This window comes from Macrobrachium nipponense, chromosome 21 (assembly GCF_015104395.2).
Source record: "Macrobrachium nipponense isolate FS-2020 chromosome 21, ASM1510439v2, whole genome shotgun sequence".
NCBI classification, from domain to species: Eukaryota; Metazoa; Arthropoda; class Malacostraca; order Decapoda; family Palaemonidae; genus Macrobrachium; species Macrobrachium nipponense.
The window spans coordinates 83,196,690-83,218,749 of record NC_087212.1 but is presented as its reverse complement, the minus strand read 5'-3'; positions in this window follow the sequence as shown (position 1 = coordinate 83,218,749).

Here is a 22,060-nt window from a genome sequence, read left to right as displayed (position 1 = left end):
AATACGACAAGGTCGTCTTCAGCTCATACCGGCAGTATCGGGGGGACGTAGCATATCCGAGCGAGTCCACCGTCTCGTGTACCAGGTATTCCAGCAATTCCCGCGTCAGGAAAAGCTGGATGAACCCCAAAACAGTCAGGGTTTACTGGTACGGTCATCCCAGGGGTTGCCGTGAAGGGGTGCATGTTAGTGGAGGGTTGGGGTCCTCCGTCCACCCCTCGTCACTCTCCGACTACCGAACCGACCTTCACCTTGGCTGGCGCGACGAGCCGACCTTCTACGTGGCCCGTGCGCACCCCGTGCCCCCTTGCGCGCACGGGTGCGGGCACGATGCACCACTACCCCTCCCCGTTGGCCCATCACCCTCACTTAGGCCCTCACTTTCTGTATCGTCCTCTGCGATAAAACTTGAGCCCGTATCCCCACCCTCCCCCTCCTCCTCAGATTCCCCCTCGTATGCACTGAATTCGAGCTCACTTTCGGGATGTGAGCCTCGAACGGACATTGGGGGCAAATATTCATCCTCACTTTCATCGGGACTGATGTCCTCATCACTCGATGACCATCCGCCATCAAAATGAGGACTTGCGACATGTTCCCGATCAAGCTCCGAAAGATATTCGTCTATGTCCCTTGGTTGGAGGCCTCCCAAATGCCTACGAATGCCCCTAAGGACGCCCACATGCTTCCTAGGGGTAACCAAAGGCATACAATGTGTTCCCGAAACACTTTCAGCCACACGTGGCCGCACAGAACGGCCTTGAGGCGCGGGGTCATGCTGGGTGCTTGGCCCCTCGCCAGCATCCAGGTCCAAAACTCGCCTTACATGATCCCTTCCGACGGGTAAAACGCGCCTTTCACGGTTCACACGTCGTTGAGACATATCTAGGATGTCCTGTAGCAATACAAATGCTCAAAGTCTCGCATAAGTCCAGAAAAACACGCTTTTCACGAAAGATCACTCTCGGATGGTGCGCTACAGATGCTGGCTGGAGCAAGAAGAAGGGATATCGCGCATGCGCACCTGGGTCACGCTTCAAAATAAAACAAGGCCTTGATCCGTGAACTCCCAGCATTCCCCAAGGCGCGTGATTCAAAAGTTTTAGGCTGGTAGGCCTATAAGTATTTTTCCGCGAATTTTAAAAAAAACTTTCGTATGTCGACGTAAAATACGTCCAGTCGGCACCCGACAGACAATTTATCTCGACGTAAAATACGTCCAGTCGGCGTTTAAGGGTTAAATGAACTTATTGACATTTTGGGTTTGGGAGTGAATTCTTAGTCAGGAGGGTAGAATGTTAACTTACTGGTTTCTCTATGGGCAGATTTGGGTTTTCTGTCATTATGACTTGTTAATCATTTTGTCCTATTTTATATTCAACTGCTTTGGGTAATAAATAGTATATTTTTGTACTTACGAGATCTTAATACCCTGACAACATGGTTGCAGACAGAGGGCACCATTGACAGCAGGTAAGTTTCCAATTTGTGTAGTTTAATAAAAAAAGGGGGGGTAAGATTGGTGGCAGGTGGTTTAAGAGGCTTTCTATATATTTTATAAGCTGTAGGTACACTAACAAAGAGACTGGTGATCAGTTAGACATAGATGGGTTTCTTTTTTGGTAGGAAAAAGAGTTATAATCATGTCACAGGCAACTCGGGGCTCTTTTTGCTGATTCAATGGGTTGGACAAAGAGGAGCAGTTCGGCTCTCGGGCTAAGTCAGTATCAGCTTCTTGGGGTTCTAGAATAACAGTGTCTTAAAACGTGAAGAGGAAAAGTTTAATTTTCGACGTATTAAAGTGTTTCGCAAGTGTAGTAGTGAACAGTTCACACATATTTGTGGTGCTTGTACGAATTTGGTTTCCAGTCATATGTAGATGTGAGTGTATTTTCAAGTTTTCTTTCTTATTTTCTTCTTTTTATCTATTATATTTTTTTTTTACCTTTTTATTGTTGTTTGTATTCCTTTTGTTTGTTTGTGGCAAGTTTACTCGAGCGGAGTTTTTGTTGCGAGTCACGCCCTGAGAGAGAGAGAGAGCTGAGGACTGAGACGGTTGCCGGGGGTGGATTGCTTGATAAGCGTTTGGCATTTTTTTTTCTCTTTTTCTATCCCCTCCCTATTTTTTTTTATTTATTTTTTATTTATTTTTTTTTTTTTGCTTTCACGGGAAAATATAGTGGGTGAGGGGCGCATTTGCCTTTTGTTATCCATTATTGGGTGAAAATTTGTGTTAATTTTTCTTGATCGGGTTTTGTGCATATAAATACATTGAGGTTATTGAGATCGGGGAAGCTTATAGAACAAAATAGCTTTCGGAAACAGAGAAAAATGGCAGACACTAAAAATACCACAACACTACTACATCACGTAACAAAAGTTGGGGCGGGGGTGAGTCCATTCAGAGGGATTGTAGATGGCGTGTTATCAAAGCCTATACACATTTTTATTGGAGGAGTTAATAACTATTTAGCGGGAAAGAATATATTAGACGATGTAGAGGTGTTTAGAGAGGCGAAAGCTTTGCTAGATTTCAATAAGGGAGACCTCTCCCACCATTGCAGGAGTTTCCAATTTACAAAATGTCCTACCTGCACGGACTTGCGAGCATTTTTGAAAACAGCGTATGGCTCAAAGGAACACGGAGATATGGTGAGGGACCTTCGGGGTCTTTATAAACTACGGAAGGGCACTAATAGCCTCGTAGAACATACTTCAAAACTCTTTGACGCGGTGGCGGATTGGGTAGGAAAATTGAAAACATCTAAATGGGCTACAGGGGATAATCTCTCTCTGGATAATATTCATAAACTGATCTATTTTTCCCTGCTCTTGCACGAGGTACAGGATGCGATAGTGAATAGCTTTGATGAAAAGATTGAACCTACTTCAGACGAAGAACTACTTTATACACAAATTGAAAAACATGTCTGAATGTCCCACTGCAGATAGCACAACTTTTAATGGTACAGGCCTGAGGGATAGAGTACAAAGAGACAGAATTTTCTCCTCCCCGTCTGTGCGCAAAAGTTGATTATAATGAAAGATCGATCGATCAAAAGCAACAGCAGTTGCGCTGTTTCAACTGCACTAAACCAGGGCATCCAAAGAAATTGTGTAGGGTTAAATATTGTGGAATGTGTAAAAGTACTGATCATTATTGGCAGTCTTGTCCGTCTCAGATACGGAGAGATGCGAGACCTACACCTCAAGGTTCTGGTTATAATGTGAGAACTTCCCAGGCAGGTCAAACCAGAGGGCAAAGGGATCGGCAAAATTTTTGGAAGCCTGATCAACAAAAAGGGTACAGGTGATTGGTAAATGCCATTGTGGTCTCATGGGGGACGCCCCAGAACCCAGGCCTATAGTCAATGGAACAGTAGGGGATGTGGATATCCCGATATTCATAGACTCGGGGGCATCAATAAATCTAATGGACTATAATTTGTATCAATCCATGTTTTCCAATTACCTTTTGCAACCCTCAACGGAGACGGTGTGTGATGTGCAAGCCCATAGACTAAATACCCTGGGTTGTGTTCAAATACAGTTTACTCTCAGTAACAGAACCATTCTTGGACAACAAAATTTTGCTGGGTCATCCTGCTTGTAGAAGACACAAGATTTCGATCCATGCGGGTGCTAATGGGATAACAGTCGGGATACCAGGTATTTTTCTTCCTTATAAGGACGTGAATAGAATGGAGGACATGGAGGTTATTGAAAGAGGAGATGTGCTCGGTGGTATTAATGGCGGTGATATGAGTGTTATGGAGAAAAGTAATATTAAAACCCACGTTGCTGATATGGGAAATGATTACGGGGGTTCTATCAGGGTTCACAGTGATAACAATGGTGGTGATGATACTAATATTGATGTTATTTCTGATACTAACAATGCTGGGGATGATACTGAGGGTGGTAATGTGTATGAGGCGGTGGAAAGGGCAGGTACTAACCACAAATATAAAGGTGTTTTATCCGAAGATATTATGTTACTATCAGGTTCGAAGACTATGGTAAAAGTTAAATTGAAGGAAATGAGAAAACCCACAGATGTATGAGTTATTGAAAATAGCGAAAAGCTTAGAGGGGTTGTTAGCACGGCATCGGTGAACATTGTATCCAAGAATGGATTTACGTGGTTAGAGTTGCAAAACTGTAATGATACAGTTAGGAGATACCAGAAAAACACATATATATACTATATATATATAGGATTTCCAAGATTGGAGTTGTGAAAGTGGTTCAGTGGCTATCGTAGAGGGGAAAGTTGAGTTTTCGGAGGCAGAAATGCAATCAAGGACACGAACATTTAGAGAACATTTAGCTAAGGCGGATTATAGCTAAACCGTTGAAGCGATAAGCGGGCTCTTGGCAGAATTTGGGGATACGGTAGCCTTACAAGGTGATAAATTGGGGTTGACTAATGTGTTAGAACATAAGGTAAATTTGGAGAGTGGCACAAAACCTATTTATATTCCTGCATATCGCATACCTTTCAAAATCAGAGAACAGGTAGAGAAAGAGGTTAATAGATGGGAAGAAGAAGGAATCATTAGACCCAGCGTGTCTCCTTACAACTTTCCCTTGTTAGCGGTGCCTAAGAAAGACGGTTCTGTCCGTGTATGCGTTGATTTTAGACGTTTAAATGAGAAGACGATCCCTGACCGCTACCCAGTCACGTGCATACCAGATCTTTTTGTTGAAATTGGGGGACATAATATTTATAGCTCAATTGATTTGGCGCAAGGTTTCTTACGGGTCCCTCTTAGTGAGAGTAGCAAGGAATATATCGCTTTATCAGTGCCCAAGGGACACTATGAATTTACGCGAATGCCTTTCGGTTTATCAGGCAGTCCGATGACCTTTACCAGGTTGGTGAACACAGATTTGCATGGGTTATTGGGCAAAAATGTTTTTGAGTATATGGATGACATCCTGATCGCAACGGACACGATCGCACAACACCTGAAGTGCTTACAGAAGTACTTAGGAGGCTTAGATTAGCGGGGTTGAAAATCAAGCTAGCCAAGTGCTCGTTCTTGAAAAAGCAGATCACATATCTAGGTCACGTCATATCTAAGGAAGGGGTTAGAGTAAAAGACAATAAAGTCAAAGCAATAGCGAATTTTCGCACCCCCAAATCAAAGAAAGAGATTAAGTCATTCCTGGGTATCTCTGGTTTCTTTAGGAGGTTTGTGAAAGGGTTCTCTAATATAGCAGCTCCCCTAACTGATGTGTTGCGGGAAGACGTTCAATTTCAATGGAAGGAACCCTAGGCAGAGAGTTTTCAAAAGCTCAAGGACGCGTCAATGAATCCCCCGGTTTTGAAGTTTCCAGATTTTAGCGAGCCTCTTACAATAGTGACTGATGCAAGCCAGGAAGGTATAGGTGCTTGCCTTATGCAAAAGTTCGATGGAAAATTTCATCCTATAGCTTTTTATAGCAGGAAGTTCAGGACAAAGGGCAGCAACGAGAAGTCCATGGCCACCATAGATAAAGAAGCTTTTGCAATAGTGTCGAGCTTAGTTCATGTTAAAATGTTACTGATGGAGAATAAAGTAGAAGTTCTTACAGACCACAAACCATTACTAGATCTTTTTAATTAACCCGATTTGTCGCCCAAAAGAGCTCGATGGTTTTTAACTATCAGAGATTTTGATGCAAAGCTAAAAAATATAGAGGGCAAATTTAACGTTGTTGCTGATGCTCTCAGCAGGAGTTTTCATGACACGGAAGGTTTCAAAGTCGCGCAAGTCACTAGCGAAGCCTTACGATGGGATATACCTCTCATAGGGCAAAGGCAAGATGAAGACGAGATTTTAGCAGATGCAAAAGCGTTTCTAAGAGGGGAATTAGTCAGGAAACGTTATAAGTTGCCTTTTTCGGGTTTGGAGTTTGAAGGTAATCTATTGGTTAGGAAAATCAAATATAAGTGTAGAACCAGTAAAAGTAAAGGAGATACGACACAGATCGTAATTCCGAAGGCCCTAATTCCAGTGGTTTTGGATATACTTCATTGCAGGTTCGGTAGTCCACACTTGGGAATAGAAAAAACGTATGATGAGGTTCGTGCTAAATACATTTGGAAAAACATGGGGAAAGATGTGGAAAATTTTGTAAGGAATTGTACATTGTGCAACGCATGTAAGCCTGCAAGGACAACTTCATGCAAATTAGGATCGTATCCTATACCGAGTAGACCTTTTCAGAGAATACATATGGATATCTTGGGGAATTTTTGTGAGTCTAGATATGCGAACAGGTACTTGTTAGTGCCGAAGAAGTAGCCATAGCGTTTTTCAATGGTATCATTTGCAGATATGGTTCACCCAAACTTCTATTAACCGACAATGGGAGGGAATTTGTGAACAAAAGCTTGGAATGTTTATCTGAAGTCATGGGGATACAGAAAGTAACCATTATTCCATACAGACCCGAGGCTAATGGGTTGTGCGAACGAGCAAACAGGAAAGTGCTCGAGGGTCTCAGGAAAACTGTAGGTGGTAATGATAAGAATTGGGACAGATATATCAATGTTGTTAGACATAGTATTAACACTATGGTTAGTGATTCAATTAAAATGTCCCCATTTGAAGCTTTGTTTGGTTGTCCAGCACGAGGCACATTTGACTTGCTAACTATGCCGCATCATGGGGAGGATACGGTCGAGGCATTAGTATCCACAGCAAAAGAGACACACGCTTGTCTCAGCCGTAATCTCGAATCCCCAACCAGAGATATGGTACAGAAGAGTAATAGTATAACATCTGATCCCAAGATCAATGTCGGAGACAAGGTATTTTTAAAACTTAACGTGAGGAATGAGTTAAATTACAAACTAGGCCCGAAGTTTGAAGGTCCTTTCAAATTCATTGAAGAGAAAATTGGAAACAGATTTGTATTCTTAGAGTTAAAACAGTCAGTCGAGTAACACATATCTCGAAATTGAAAAGAATTGGTTGTGGTGATTAATATATTGTCGCACAATTGCATTTTCTCTCCCTTTTGTTTTCTTGCTGTCTGTTTTTGCAATTTGGTGGTGGAATGCTTTCACGTTTTTTTTTTTCTCTTTTATTTCCTTTTACTGTTTTTTTTTCTTATTATGCGCAAATCTGCGGCGTTTTGGCGTAAGATTTCGGGATTAATATTTTTACATGGGGATTTGTTGAAATACGGCAATATTCTTTTGTTTTTTAGCTGAGGAACGTGATGATAAGCACGTGATTATTCCTGCGTGTATGATATTTGGGCTGAATTTTTGGGGTTTCACAAGTCGAATAGATGACATTGGGGTTTTATATAATTTGGGTAATGTCGTGGGGTGTTATGATTTAAAAACAATTTTTTTGGAGGGGGGATGATTTCTTTGGCATGGGGTTATGATTAAATAGAGGAAATATTTATATCACTGGAGTGGTGTTATTATTAAGACGATGATTTAATATATATTATATATATATATATAGATATATATATTTATATATATAATATATATATATATATATATATATATTATATATATATATATAGATATATATATATATATATATATATATATATATTATATATATATATATATATATATATATATATATATATATAATAATATATATATATATATATGGAGAGGGCATTAATCTTTGGCAGGTGACCTTTTTTGTGGTTATGATTTTTCTGGAGTTGAATTCCTGGAGTTTTTTCGAGCCAAGAGAAGAGTTCGGTGGTTCTTTCTTTTTGGTTTCGTGACTAATTCGAGGCGAGTGGCATTACTGCATTACGAGGCCTGTGGAGATGTTATTTTTTGGAGGCATATAATTGCTGAATTACGAGTTTATCATAGTTTTTTGTCCCGAATAGGTGATAATTTTTATATAATTGGACAGTATCGTTTGGGAAAATTATGTCTTCGAGATAGTTATGTGGAATGTGCTGACGTAGTTTCAGTATAGAACATTTTTATTTGAGAATCACGAGTTTCTGGCATTGCGAGTCTGACTATGCTGCAGTTCAAAGCACCTGAAGTGTTCACAGGTGGATTTTTTGCTAATGCTGCTGTAATTAGTCCGGTTGCAGATTTTTCCCTTTGGAGTTGATTACTCCGGGATTTGCACTATTCTTGTAGGTGTTGATTATGGCATTCCACGGGAATGTATCATGTAAGGGGATTCTTTTCCAGTCGTTTCTGGTCGATGGGATTGTTGCGGTAGCAAATTCCGTAACGGTACACATTCCGTTTTGGGAAAGATATTGAATTATATATGTTTCTTTTTCTCTTATGTGTGCTGTGTAATGGGGGAAAGTTTACTTATTATTATTGTTATTATCTTATTTTTTTCCTTTTTCATTTTTTTCCCCTTTTCTTACGAGAGATGTTGTAATGAGGGTTAAGCTCTAAATAGCATTTTTATTTTAAATAGGAGATATAATTTGTCGCGATATGTGAATTATGTAGAAGGGGTGTTCTTGTAGGTGTTGATTATGGCATTCCACGGGCATATATCATGCAAGGGGATTCTTTTCCGGTCGTTTCTGGTCGATGGGATTGTTGCGGTAGCAAATTCCGTAACAGTACACATTCCGTTTTGGGAAAGATATTGAATTATATATGTTTCTTTTTCTCTTATGTGTGCTGTGTAATGGGGGAAAGTTCACTTATTATTATTGTTATTATCTTATTTTTTTCCTTTTTCATTTTTTTTCCCCTTTTCTTACGAGAGATGTTGTAATGAGGGTTAAGCTCTAAATAGCATTTTTATTCTAAATAGGAGATATAATTTGTCGCGGTATGTGAATTATGTAGAAGGGGTGTTCGGCATTATATTTTATGGAGGTTACTTATATAAACCATAAAGGGGTTTTTGTTGTTAGACTTTATGGGTTCTCTTTTGATAGTGTGTTTGTCATATATGGGATTCAGTGTGTAAAGATTATATTTGGTTTAGCGAGGAATTTTTTAATATTTGATTAGTAGATTGAGTATATTAATTAATGACGGATTTGTGGGGTAAAGCAAGACTTTAGTTATTTTATGACCATGTAGACCTTTTAAATACGGACACACAATGACTTTAGAGGATTCCCAACTCTACATGATGATGGCGATGGAGACGACTTCGTTCTACAGTACCAGAGGTCGAGTCGAGTCTACACACGAATGGCGTTTCTGTGGACTGCCTTTGCAAAGGATGAGATGTCTTCGATATATCGTCTCAGGATACGTTCTGGGATAAATCAGGAGTGTACAGTCTTTGATGAGGTGGGTGCGAGTAGCACTTGCATAGAAGTCACGGGATATTTCCTTGACAATGGGGTGGCGACCACGTTTCATTCAGTAGACAACGTTGAATCTACTGTTTCACGACGAGAGGGTGTTGGATACACTCACGAGGGTCACAGACGCTGAATAATGGCGAGTGCAGAGTTGTTTCGAGTTGATTTACGCACTCGACCTGCATCTACAACAATTCGCTCGTCCTACAGGGATCCTAGCTGTTTGATGGTTCCTGCAGGGTACTCTCGGATTTCTTTATGTTACTTAATTGGCGTGTCTACAACTCGTCCACAAAAGTGTTTCATAAACACTTTCATGGAAACCATGAGGCGGTTCGAATTCCGCCTATAGTGGAGACCCTTACAATCCCGCCGCTGGAGGATAGAGACGAGGATCAATTCTTCTTTGACGAGCATCACATTATACCAATATTAATGATCATGTTAGGTTAGGTAGTATACTGATCACAATTTGTGCGCTAGGAATTCTTAAACTTTTGTGCATTCGAAGAAGCACAAGGGCTCCAGCAACGGAGTTGGCCCTAAGTCATGTGGTAAATTTATACATTGTGCATTAGTTGCTGATGTCGTGTGCGACAGGAGTGCACAGAGGACATAGGGGGCCGAGCCATCTTACAAGTGTGTAATGTTAAGTGAAATCACATATCATGTCTTGCTTGGAGACAGGCTGAGCTGTAAGGGCAGCTTACTTGAGTGAAAGCAATTTGAATATGCAAGCAGTTTAACCGATAGATCACTCACCCTGTCGTTAGGCATGTACATTCGTTTGTACAGATGTTACAGGCCTAATAGTCCAAGGCACTTGCAAAAGTCACATTCTTTTCGGTGAACACTAAGAGGTCAGGAGAGAAAGCCCCATCATAAAGGTAGGACATATTTTGTAAAGACTTAGAAAACCGTTACCTTTGAAAAAGAGAGATAAGTGTGAAATACTCTCTTTACGTGAATACTTTGAAAAGAGTGATGTGTGAAGTGTATCTTTTATCCATTATTATCTTTATTACAGATGGGTCCTATTCCATGGCTAATTTAGAGAACGGATTCTCTAACCTGAATATGTTAAATGAACATATTGCATTTTGGGTCTGGGAGTGAATTATTAGTCAGGAGGGTAGAATGTTAACTTACTGGTTTCTTTATGGGCAGATTTGGGTTTTCTGTCATTATGACTTGTTAATCATTTTGTTCTATTTTATATTCAACTGCTTTGGGTAATAAATAGTGTTTTTACTTACGAGATCTTAATAGCCTGACGACATGGTTGCAGACAGAGGGCACCATTGACAGCAGGTAAGAGTTTCCAAATTGTGTAGTTTAATAAAAAGGGGAGGGGGTTAAGATATATATATATATATATATATATATATATATATATATATAGATATATAATATATATATATATATATATATATATATATATATATATATATATATATATATATATATATATATATAATTTCTAATCAGTGTTCTCCCATGTATACATAAAAAAAAATTATTTTTGTTCCCATTATTTTTCTGCTCATCCATTTCGTATGAAGTAGCTAGCTACTGTCGCATATCTTATGTAATATAAGCTGGTTAGGGGCAATTACGTTGCTTATGTCTATTACAATTAGAATCATAATTATCTGACTTGTTATCGAATTACAATTACAACTGAAATACAAAACTCAAATATTGGAAAAAAAATTTCACAAAACTTTTTGCACAAAAAAAGGAAATAAATGGAATAAAAACAATTTTAGAATTGGTAGCTGGCTTGTTAGGATTCTCCCTTAATAATATAATAAATAAATTGCGTAGCTACTCAAAACATCTCTCTATTGCATTTAGTTAAGATGAGTTCTCGAAAAGTAAGAGGGCTGCTCTAGGATAACAATTTCAAATAAAGTACTTTATTATTTGAACTTTCAGTTGCAGTTACAATTACCATTAAGTATAAATAAAAAAACAAACGCAATTACAGTTAACTTCAAAACGTGTATTTAAAAACATTTCAGATAAATGACAATTACTCCAAGCCTGAATAAAAGGTAATGTTTATTTGTAATTGGTAAAGCTCTCTTACTGTGGGCTTCACTGACAGTGCAGTCACGTTTTTGGTCAATAACACTGTAATGAAGACTGGTATCAGTACGAGATTTTGCTATAATTTTTCGGTCTAATCAAGGCTTTAACTCTAATGAATGTCCGGTAAAAATGCTCAATTTTTATTTGTAACACATAGAGCAACTGTAACCAGTTACCTATTCAAACCAATCTGTGGGCAATTGGCGGCTCTCTCTTTGCTAAAAAAAAAAAGTTGAAAAGTTGCGTGACAAACGGATTTCTGCTACCATTTCGACAGTTATGTTCCTACGCGGCCATCTCTTCCTCACCTTCGTAATACAAGCATATGTCTGATGCCCTGAGTCCAAATGAAGATTGCGAAGGAGGTAACCAAACACAAGTATAACAGTAGCTTTACCATCAATCACAGTGTCTATCATTCTACTACTCCACCATACATGCAGATATCTCTCACTATAATAATTATAATCAGTTACTCCTAACCCAAGTCAATAGTCACTAAAGAAAGAAAAAAAATTTGAGCTTAAGATAAAAATAGTAATTGCTACTACTACTGCTGCTGCTGCTGATGCTAAGAATAAAGTAAAAAAACAAAAAAAAATTCTATATTACTGGTTATTATTATTAATAATTAATTAATATTGTTCCCTTGTTTTCAACGTAGACCAAAAGTAATATATCCATGCCTAAGGTAAGGTAGTACGGTACGGAATTTGCACATTTTTTACGTACCTGAACTATACCGTACCGTACTTTGGTAAAATTGTCGTTGCGTAATTCTGTACCATCCACATAGGCTAAATATCAACCGTGCCGTACCGTACCGTAATGCCAGCCTTGCTGGCAGGTAACAACCGAGTGAATCGTTAGATATAAACAACATTGTAAATTATTATTATTAGATTAGATAGATGGATAGATAAAAAAAATCGTACAAAATATAAACTTTACTGAAGTAACATTCAGAGAGAGAGAGAGAGTGAGAGAGAGAGAGAGGGGAGTGAGGGAAGGAAGAGAGAGTGGGGGTGGAGGAGAGTAGGAGAAGTTTTTTTTATACTGTTGTGTTCATATCCATTTCTGGCTAATCGAGCCTTTTGCCTCTTCGTACAGGACAAGTGTCTATTCTTTATAATTTGTGATTCATGATACACTTCTAAATTACGGTACTGGTGTAGTACACTATAGCAAAATCTCGTACTTATACGAATCTTAGTTACAGAGAAATAGGTTAGAGAATACGCGAACACTTTTAAAGAGCTCATTTTACGAAGCAGTGCTCAACGAGTTTTCAGTTCTCAATGTAATTATTAACAGGAACAATAATTACGTGAGCATATTATATTTAACAGTAGTATCTTTACTTCATACCATGGTGATTATGATCCCTATTGGCTAATCCTACAATCAAGGAACGATATAATGATATATGAAGCATGGTATTGTTTTACTCGACTCGAAACAGACTCTGAATCCCAACGGAGGTGGTTAGACTACAGATATGCACAGCCATTCAAACACCACAGTAATGTTCCAGGTGCGCCTCCATAATTCCACACTGGTGGGTGGTTGGGCCTTGCCGACCTCAACCATGAACAAAGTTAGATAGTCTATTGAGTTGTCTCGGTAAATTTAAGCCTATAAGAGCATTTTATTTGTGCCCACCCCGTCACAGTCATTGTGTGTCTTATGATAGCTATAGTTTATTTATTAAATGTCATTTCAGTGATGGCCCATGAATGATTTACAGTATTAATAACCACCAACCAAATTGAGAATATTATGGATATATGTAATCTCATTCTATTTGATATGCTTTTGAAACCAAAAATATACGGCCTTGTTTACTAAATTATGATCAATATATAGAGTACAAAATTCGAAGAATCTAGAACTGACTGCGATGTTATATAAATTATAAGTTAAACATTTAAGATAATATGTTCTCTTAGCTAGGCCAGGGGGTCCACGGAAAACCACCCCAGCTGAGAATGACGCCATTATCAGGGCGGCTCGAGAGCAACCCTTAACCAACGCCGAGGCCATTCATGAAGACCTTGGATTAGAAGTGTCATCAATGACAGTACGACGCAGACTCCACGCTGCTGGGATTCATCACAGAACTCCAGCGATGAAGGCGCTCTTGACGGAGCGACATAAGGCGGGAAGGCTTGATTTTGCCCAACATCATGCTGATAAGGGTTTGGACTTTTGGGGCGGTCATCTTTACTGATGAGAAGTGCTTCTCGTCCACATCGCATGGGAAACTGTATTGTTGGCAAATAAATAGAACTCGGTATGATAAGCAAAATCATTATTTGCATCAATTATCAATTGCATTCTTCTTTATATTAATTGTTAATCTTCAGATTTTGTTCCACGGAAGTGGACTGTCAAAATATATAAAGGGAGTAAACATAAATAAGAGTGCTATTTCTGAGATAAATATTAGGTAAGGGACAGTGGCATCATTTGCTCTTTTTCCTCAAATATAATATATTAAAGAAATAATTACACCAATAGAATTATTTCAGTGTTTTTCATCACTGAGAATTTAAATTCTCCAAAGGTAGGTATATATTAAATAATCATAATATATAGAATAATTATTTATATTCTTATAGATATATATATACTATATATATATATATATGATATATATATATATATATAATTATATACTAATCAATTTATATTATACACCCCCATTTTTTTCTCATTCGGATATGAACCCTGTAACATCGTTGAGGTGGTTCGATCCAGCCATGTCACCTGCAACGTATGGGGCTGGGTGTGTCTGCATGGTATAGGTGATGTGTTCCGTATCGAGGGAAGATTTACAGCAGCTAAGTATGTTGAGCTGCTGCAAACCTTCTTCTTGCCTTCGTTACGAGAAAGGAATTTTCCCTTCCCACCAGGGCCCATCCTGTTCATGCACGACCAGAGTCCCATTCACATTGCTTGCGTTGTTCAAGAGTGGTTTGCCAGACAGGATAACCTGCTTCTTCTTGAATGGCCGAGCAAAGGAGCAGATATGAATGTAATTGAACACATGTGGGCCCAGATGGTGAACACATGGAAAATGGAACATGAGAGAACAACACAGCAACTCATGGCTCACATCAACTCTCAGTGGGAAATTTGTAGATGGAGACGCAGCAAATTTTCAACCTTGTTCATTCGATGCCCGACAGATTGAGGGAAGTGACTGAGAGAGAAGGTGGATGGTCAAGGTATTAGATTGTATAATATAAATGTTATATTTTTTGTAATAGGACATAAAATGTTCTCATTTTGTTCTCACTAGTTATTTGATTATATGTTTTAATAAATATAATTCACAAGTTTTATTATAACCATGATATTCTTGATATAATATTCGAAGTATCTGTAAAAAAAAAAAAAATGGCATAATGCCTCCATACAATATTGAGAGTATTGCAGTAAACTTTCCTACTTACTCAGGCCCCACATGTTTTTGATGTCTTCCTAATCACCGTTTCTTGTTAACAGCATTGAATTATAGAACTGAATGACTCGCCGAGCACTGTTTTCATACAGTGAGGTCGGTAACAGTATTGGCAAATTGCCTTACCTGTATACTTTGTTTACTGTGGTGTGGCCGATTTTCGCTTATTAGCTTCTTGGAGTCTATTAAAATAGTTTCCATTATTTGAAATGTAATGCTTTATATCCTACTGATATTTTCAATGTATCTTTGGTTAAAACCTAAGTTATATGAACAAGAGTAAAAATGTGGCATATTTTTTGGCCGTCATTGTCGCTTCTGAGTATAGGGGTCATATGCTCTGTGGGACATTTTAAAAGGTAACTGTCAATTCATTAGATGATACTTTCTTTATGTCAGCCACTATAAGGAAAGCCCAAATGACTTCACCTATCACCTGAGGTCAACGAAAAATATAGTCTATAATATATCAGTGCATACATAATTTTAGAAAAAACAACAGTTAACCCTTAAAAGGTCAACCACGTCATATGACGTGTTGCAGAAGTCGTCCCACACATGTTGTTTACGTCATGTGACGTTCTTAAGTTTTTAATTTTGTGCGCCTTCATAGCTTATTGTATCGATATTGGTTCTGTACTACTTAGTGCCTTATTAGAGGTCTTGCTGGCCGTTTGCACTGCTCATCTTCCATTCGTATGAACTGCGCGGGGGCGGGGAGGTAAGGGTGGCCTAGGAGGTTGTCAGAAACGTCAAACCAGCTAATCCTGTGTGGTGACGATAATTTTTTGCCGCACACCTTCGATTTTGATGATAGTATATCAGGAATAGTTTTTTTTATTCTGTTTTTAATGATTCTATAATGGAACTGACTGTAGAGAGATCCAATCGTTAATTTCATTATATGAAATGGGGTAATATATCAAGCAAACACTCAAGGGAACAAAAGTTTATGACATTACAGTATCAGAGATGAGAAATTTCTTTGCTTTGGTTATGCTTATGGGTATTGTCAGGAGGGGCAATCTTCGATATTATTGGGTCACTGATCCTCTCCTGAATACACTAATGACATATCAGAACTGCATACTGAGCGCAGGGGTTTTTCTTGTCACTAAGTTAGCTAGTATAGCTGACAGAGATATATAAGTTAGCTAGTATAAGAGAGAGAGAGAGAGAGAGAGAGAGAGAGGAGCTAAGTGTCGGAGACTCAACAAATTCACTGAGTGTTTGGGTATGTTCAATGAAGTGCTGCTGTGCTTCCCTTTATAGCTTCCTATTGTAGAATTTGTAGGAAACGCACTGCAACCGATGCTTTAAACTTGGCTTACGTGATAAGGTTAAAATATCCTGTTATGATGTTCGTGATTTTCGGCAATACCAATATAACTTTAAAATGTTGATCAATTTTAAGTATTGTGTAATGAATATGACCGATATATAATGATAGACACGGTTGTAAGATAACGTCTTGGCCGAAAGTTAAATGGAACCTTAATAAACAAACTTATATTACAAGTGAGACAACAATCTTCATTACAACGATTTAAATTGCTCAGATTTTTTTTTACTCCGTGCGTGTGTGTGTGTGTGTGTGTTTCTCCAACCATACCAAATAACTCCGCCCACCAAACGAACTCCAGAACTTATTGGTGGAACTCTTGTTAGTAGAGATGGGGTTGTCCCCCCCATCTCAATAAGTAAACACTGTTACCATGTAATTTGTCGAAGTCTCGCAAGACGGTGTACGAAGGAAACCTGTGTCCAACTGCACATACCAATCTGGTAATACAATCTCCTGAAACATATGTTGAGGCCCAGTGTAATATTGGAACTAGGTCACAAGCATCTCAAGGGGAATCTAAGAGTGGTGTCATACCCAGTAAATCTATCCCTAGCAAGGTAAGCAAGGCAACTGACATGCTTAACATTCCTGCTGAAGATTTTGAGAAAGCACAACAAGTAGATGATTCTATTCAACAGTTGTTTGAAAAGGTTAGAGACAGATCAGACGAAGAGTGTAAAACTCCTTACTTTTATCTTGAAAATAGTCCTTATGAGACATTACAGATCTCCTAAGATGTCTTTTCAGGATAACTGGTGTGATAAATTCCAGCAGGTGGTACCTAAGGTCTACTGACAATCTTTGTTGGACTTGGCCCATACTGACAGCTACCATCTTGGAATAACCAAAACATACCAACAACTAGCAGAGGATTTTTACTGGCTTGGAATGAAGAAAGAGGTCAGATTTTATCAAAGCTTGTGTCACTTGACAAAAAGTAGGAAATCCTAACTTGACAATACCTCCAGCACCTCTCATACCTATTTCTGTACCAAAGTAACACTTCTCTAGTCATTACTGATTGTGTGGTACCTTTAAAGAAGACTAGAAAAGGTAATGAATACATTTTAACTTTAATGTGTCCAACTACTCATTTGCCCATGGTTGTTCCAGTTAAAAATATCTATGCTAAGGTAATTATCAAACAGTTGCATAATATTTTTACCATATTTGGATTTCCAGCAGAAGTACAATGTGATCAGGAAACTAACTTTATGAGTAAGGTATTTCAGGAAACATTAGCTACATTTAATCTGAAACAGGTAATAGCTACTGCATATCACCCTCAAACTATTGGAGCACTAGAGAGATCACATCAAACTGTAAAATCTCTAATCAGGAATTATGTTTTCAGTACAGGTAATATCTGGGATGAAGAGCTAGATATGCTCATGTATGTACTAAGAAGCGTCAAGAACGAGTCTACTGATGTTAGTCCTTTCGAACTTAATGTTTGGAAGAAAACCTAGAACTTTGCTGATGGCTGTAAAAGAAAGGATCCTGAAACACAGCGAGGAGGAAGAAGTATTTAATGCTTCAAACTTTATTGCAACATTCAAGAGCAAGTTGTCTAAAATACAGGAATTTGTCCAGAACATCCTACAAATATCTCAAGAAGGAATGAAATTCATTCATGATAAAAAATCTAAGGTAAGAGCTTCCCAAGTTGGTAATGAAGTGTTGTTGTACCATCCTATTGTGGGTAGCACTTTAAGAGAAAAGTATATGGGAACTTACATCATTTCTAAGCAAGTATCAAAGGTGAATTACAATTTGCTAGTGAACCATATTTCATTAACTGTATCATGGCAAATTTCAAGATTACTGATCACTTGCTTGATGAGTTTAAGGAAGCTGTTACAAGAGCGCTACATAGTGCTATTGGTGTAGCTAGTCCAACTTTGATGACAGTAAAATCTAATGTGTAAACATTACAAAACTTTGGAATAAATATTTGGACGTATGGGATCAATATATCTCCAAGAGAGATTTTTTGAGTAATAATGAGTTGATGCACTTGAAAAGAATCATGCTCAATATGAAGTTTCATATTATACAGAGACCAACCAGTTATTTGATGCTTTAGATCAACTACAGAGTGCAGTTCCTGGAATTTCCAAACCTGTTCCGATACAACAGAGGTCAAGGTTTGTTTACCTGAAGTAAAGATTAACAACCTTGATGGAAAGGTAAAAGAATGGCAAACTTGGTGGGACAGTTTCCGTTCATTAGTTCATGATCGTAAGGATATGGACAAGGTATTGAAAATTACGCAACTTAAGTCATGTTCAAATGATAAAGCGTCGTTAGTTGTTGCAGGATTTCAGGTAACAGGCCAAGATTATTATGATGCTATTGCAGCCTTCCAAGATAGATTTGCTAACCCAGAGAAGGTAAAACAATTTGTGCTTCAGTTGTTAAATATGGTTAAGCCTAAGAATACTGTAAAGGAATTGGAGCAGTTTAAGCTGGAATTTGAAAGAATTATGAAGACTCCTCAACACTATGTTACTGATTTACAGTCTTCCCATCGTCTTATTGCTGTTCTGTTACAGAGCAAGTTCCCTACAGAGACAGAGGTGTTAATTTTTCAGAAATTTCAGACTAATTATTTTACTGTTGATCAAATCAGCACAGGTCTTGCCGACCACCTTGAACTTCTTGATAGGATGTCAAACAGTGGCAAATTACAGTCTGAATATGAAGAATTTCCACAGGATAGTGGCAAATCTCAAGTTAGAGACAAAGTGAAATTCTCCAACCAGACACAGTATGTATCTACAGATGAGTCAACTAGAAAATGTTTACATTTTCGTTTGAACTAAGAGCTGTTTATTATCTTGGCGCATCCATTGTGTAACTTTTTCTGATACCTTTCCCATGCCCAACCTTTCATAGCTGGGCATTCATTATATGCTATCAAACCATGTTATTAAGATTACATTTTCATAAGACTCAAATTGGAACTTATTCAGTTGAAGCAACATCTTCTAAAATCCAATGCTTATTGTGTTCATCAGATAGTCACAGAGCCAGACTGTGCTCAAAGTATGCTGATGCAACTTCCCTAAGAAGTAGGCAGATAGATATAGGATGGTGTTCTAGATATTAAAAAGATAAACATAATGGTAGGTGTTTGCAGCCTATTAAAGGCTTTGTCTACTATAAGATTAATCATAATGAAGTGTTTTGCTACATCAATTTTGGAAGCAAGTTGCAAATTGAGGTGAAATCAGATGGAACTATAAAGTCAGATAAGCAAGTTAACAGTACTACAAGCGTTAAAGTTAAGGGTGTAGTTTCAAGTAAAAGGAGTGTTGGGTCCAAATATTCTTCTGCTTTAGCTACGACTCAGGTCAAGGTATCTATATTGATAATTCCAATTCAGAGTATGTTTTCTGCTTTTTTTTTTTATCATGGATCACATATTTCATGTATTACTTCCAAGTTAGCTAAGGCACTACAACCAAAGACTGTTGAGAGTCAACAACTTATTTTCAATCCCAGTCAAAGGAGGGACAATTTGATATTGTGAGTATTAAGAAGATGAGAGTTGTAATTGTTGATGAGTTACCAGGTAGTATTTCTGCATCTGGAATGTAATACAGTTCATCAAATGTTGCAGGGTAAAGGGATTAAAACTGCAGATGAAATTTCATCTGACATTGTCTCAGGGATTGAATTAATAGTGGGTTTTGATTATTTTGCTGATTTTCTTGGTGGTGTTACCAAGTATGAAGGTGTTAGATTTTTGAGACACCTGGTGGTTGCATTCCATTTGGTAAGATTCCCTCGTAATTTTCCAATAACCTGGAAACTTCCTTTAAGACAAATGTTGTGGTTTGCAGATTAACTGCTAATAGTTGTCCTCTTCATGTTAGTGATTTGATTGAAGAGGATAATGAACAAGCTCTTAAATTATGGGAATTAGAGTCAATAGGCATTACTCCAACTGCCCCATCTGTAGAAGATGATTGTGTCCACAGAAAGTATGTCAATAGTGTTGAGTATCAAAATGGACAGTATTTTGTTCGTCTTCCCTGCAAAGAAAATTGCCCTCTTTTGCCTAACAACTATATAATGGCTTTAGGTCAAGTACAGTCATTAAGGAAAAATTTATCTAAGGTTCCTGGATGCTTGGATGCATACCATAATATCAACCAGGATCACTTACAACAGAATTTTATTGAGAAAGTTCCTGATGCAGTAGTCTGTACTAATGCACATTATATTCCGCATCATGGGGTGCTTAAAGATTCAGACACTACCCCCTTAAGGATAGTGTATAATTGCAGTGCTCGAGATGGAAAGGATAATCCTTTTCTCAATGATTGTTTAATCAAAGGACCCTCCCTGACAGAGAAGTTAGGTGATGTTTTGTTAAAGTTTAGAGTCAATGTTTTTGCATTTAGTGCAGATATTAGCAAGGTCTTTTTGCAGGTAGGCCTGCAGACTGTTGATCGAGATTTTGTTAGGTTTCTATTGTTCCAAGATCCACAGAACCCAGAAACAGGTTTAGACACTTATAGATTTGCTAGTGTTCTGTTTGGTAGCACCTCGTCTCCATTTTTGTTGATGGCAACATTTGACTATCATTTGAGTATGTCAGGTAGCCCATTTAAGAATTTGATTGCCAAATCCTTTTATTCTAATGAAATAGAATTGTTAGAGTTTTATGCTGAGGCTAACAAGCAACTGAGGAGTGCCAATATGCCACTCAGGACTTGGGTAACTAACAATGAGAAACTTAAAACTAAAATCGAAGAATATAACAGTGGTTATGTTGTTTCTACCACTACTTCAGTTCTTGGATTGAATTGGGATGTCAACTCAGACATGTTTAATCTGAAGTCTGCTAAAATATTTGTACCTGAAGTAGTCACAAAGCACACTTTACTTAGTTTTGTCTCAATTGCTTTTGATCCACTAGGATTCCTTTGTCCAGTAATCCAAGCTGCTTGGAGGACTAGTGTTGCCTGGAATGATCCATTAGGTAAAGAATTTAAAAGAAGTTGAATGGAATTATATGAAGAGTTCAAGACATTTAGTGAATTTTTAATACTGGGAAAAGTTGCAACTCAAGGAATATGCTATGCTTTGCACATATTTTGTGACAGCTCAGCCAAAGCTTATGGTTGTGCAGCCTATTTCGTAGGAAACGGAGAAAGTAATCTTGTTATGGCAAAAGCTAAGGTTGCCCCCCTTAAAACTAAAAATCTTCCACAATTGGAACTGACATCAATTATGTTGGGAACTAAATTAGCCAACTACATTCATGAAGTTTTAAGTAATATTAATATTTTAAGAATTGGGATTTGGTCTGAGAATGAGGTCATTATTCAATGGGTCAGAAACGATAATTCCAAAATTACTTATGTCAAGAAGAGGGTGGCTGAGATCAGAGAATATTTCATGTGTCTACTGGAGAAAATCCTTTTGACTTAGTGACTCATGAGAGTTGAAGTTAAAGACTTAGTGTCAAATTCTTTATGGTTTAAAGGTCATGCTTGGCTACCATGTGAAAGTTTGTGGCCAAGTCAAAAGGATGAAGTTATAGTTTATGAGGTAACAGCAGAGTGCCAGATTGATCCAGTTAAGGTTGAATGTTTGTTTGGAATTAGAGAATGTCCTTCTTTGGAGAAGATTTTCATGATAACGAAATATGTATTTCAGTTTCTGAAAAAATTGTTACTCAAGATATCACCCAATCGAGTGTCAAAGATAACCTTACCAGATCCACCAGTTTATTGGCTGAGATATTATCAACTTACTAAGTTTAAAGAAACTTTGACTTGGCCGTTCTATTCTGAGAATCCCGATCCTATTGAAATTAAGAGCTGGTATGATCTTTTGCAGAAACCACATAGCTTGTCTGTCGA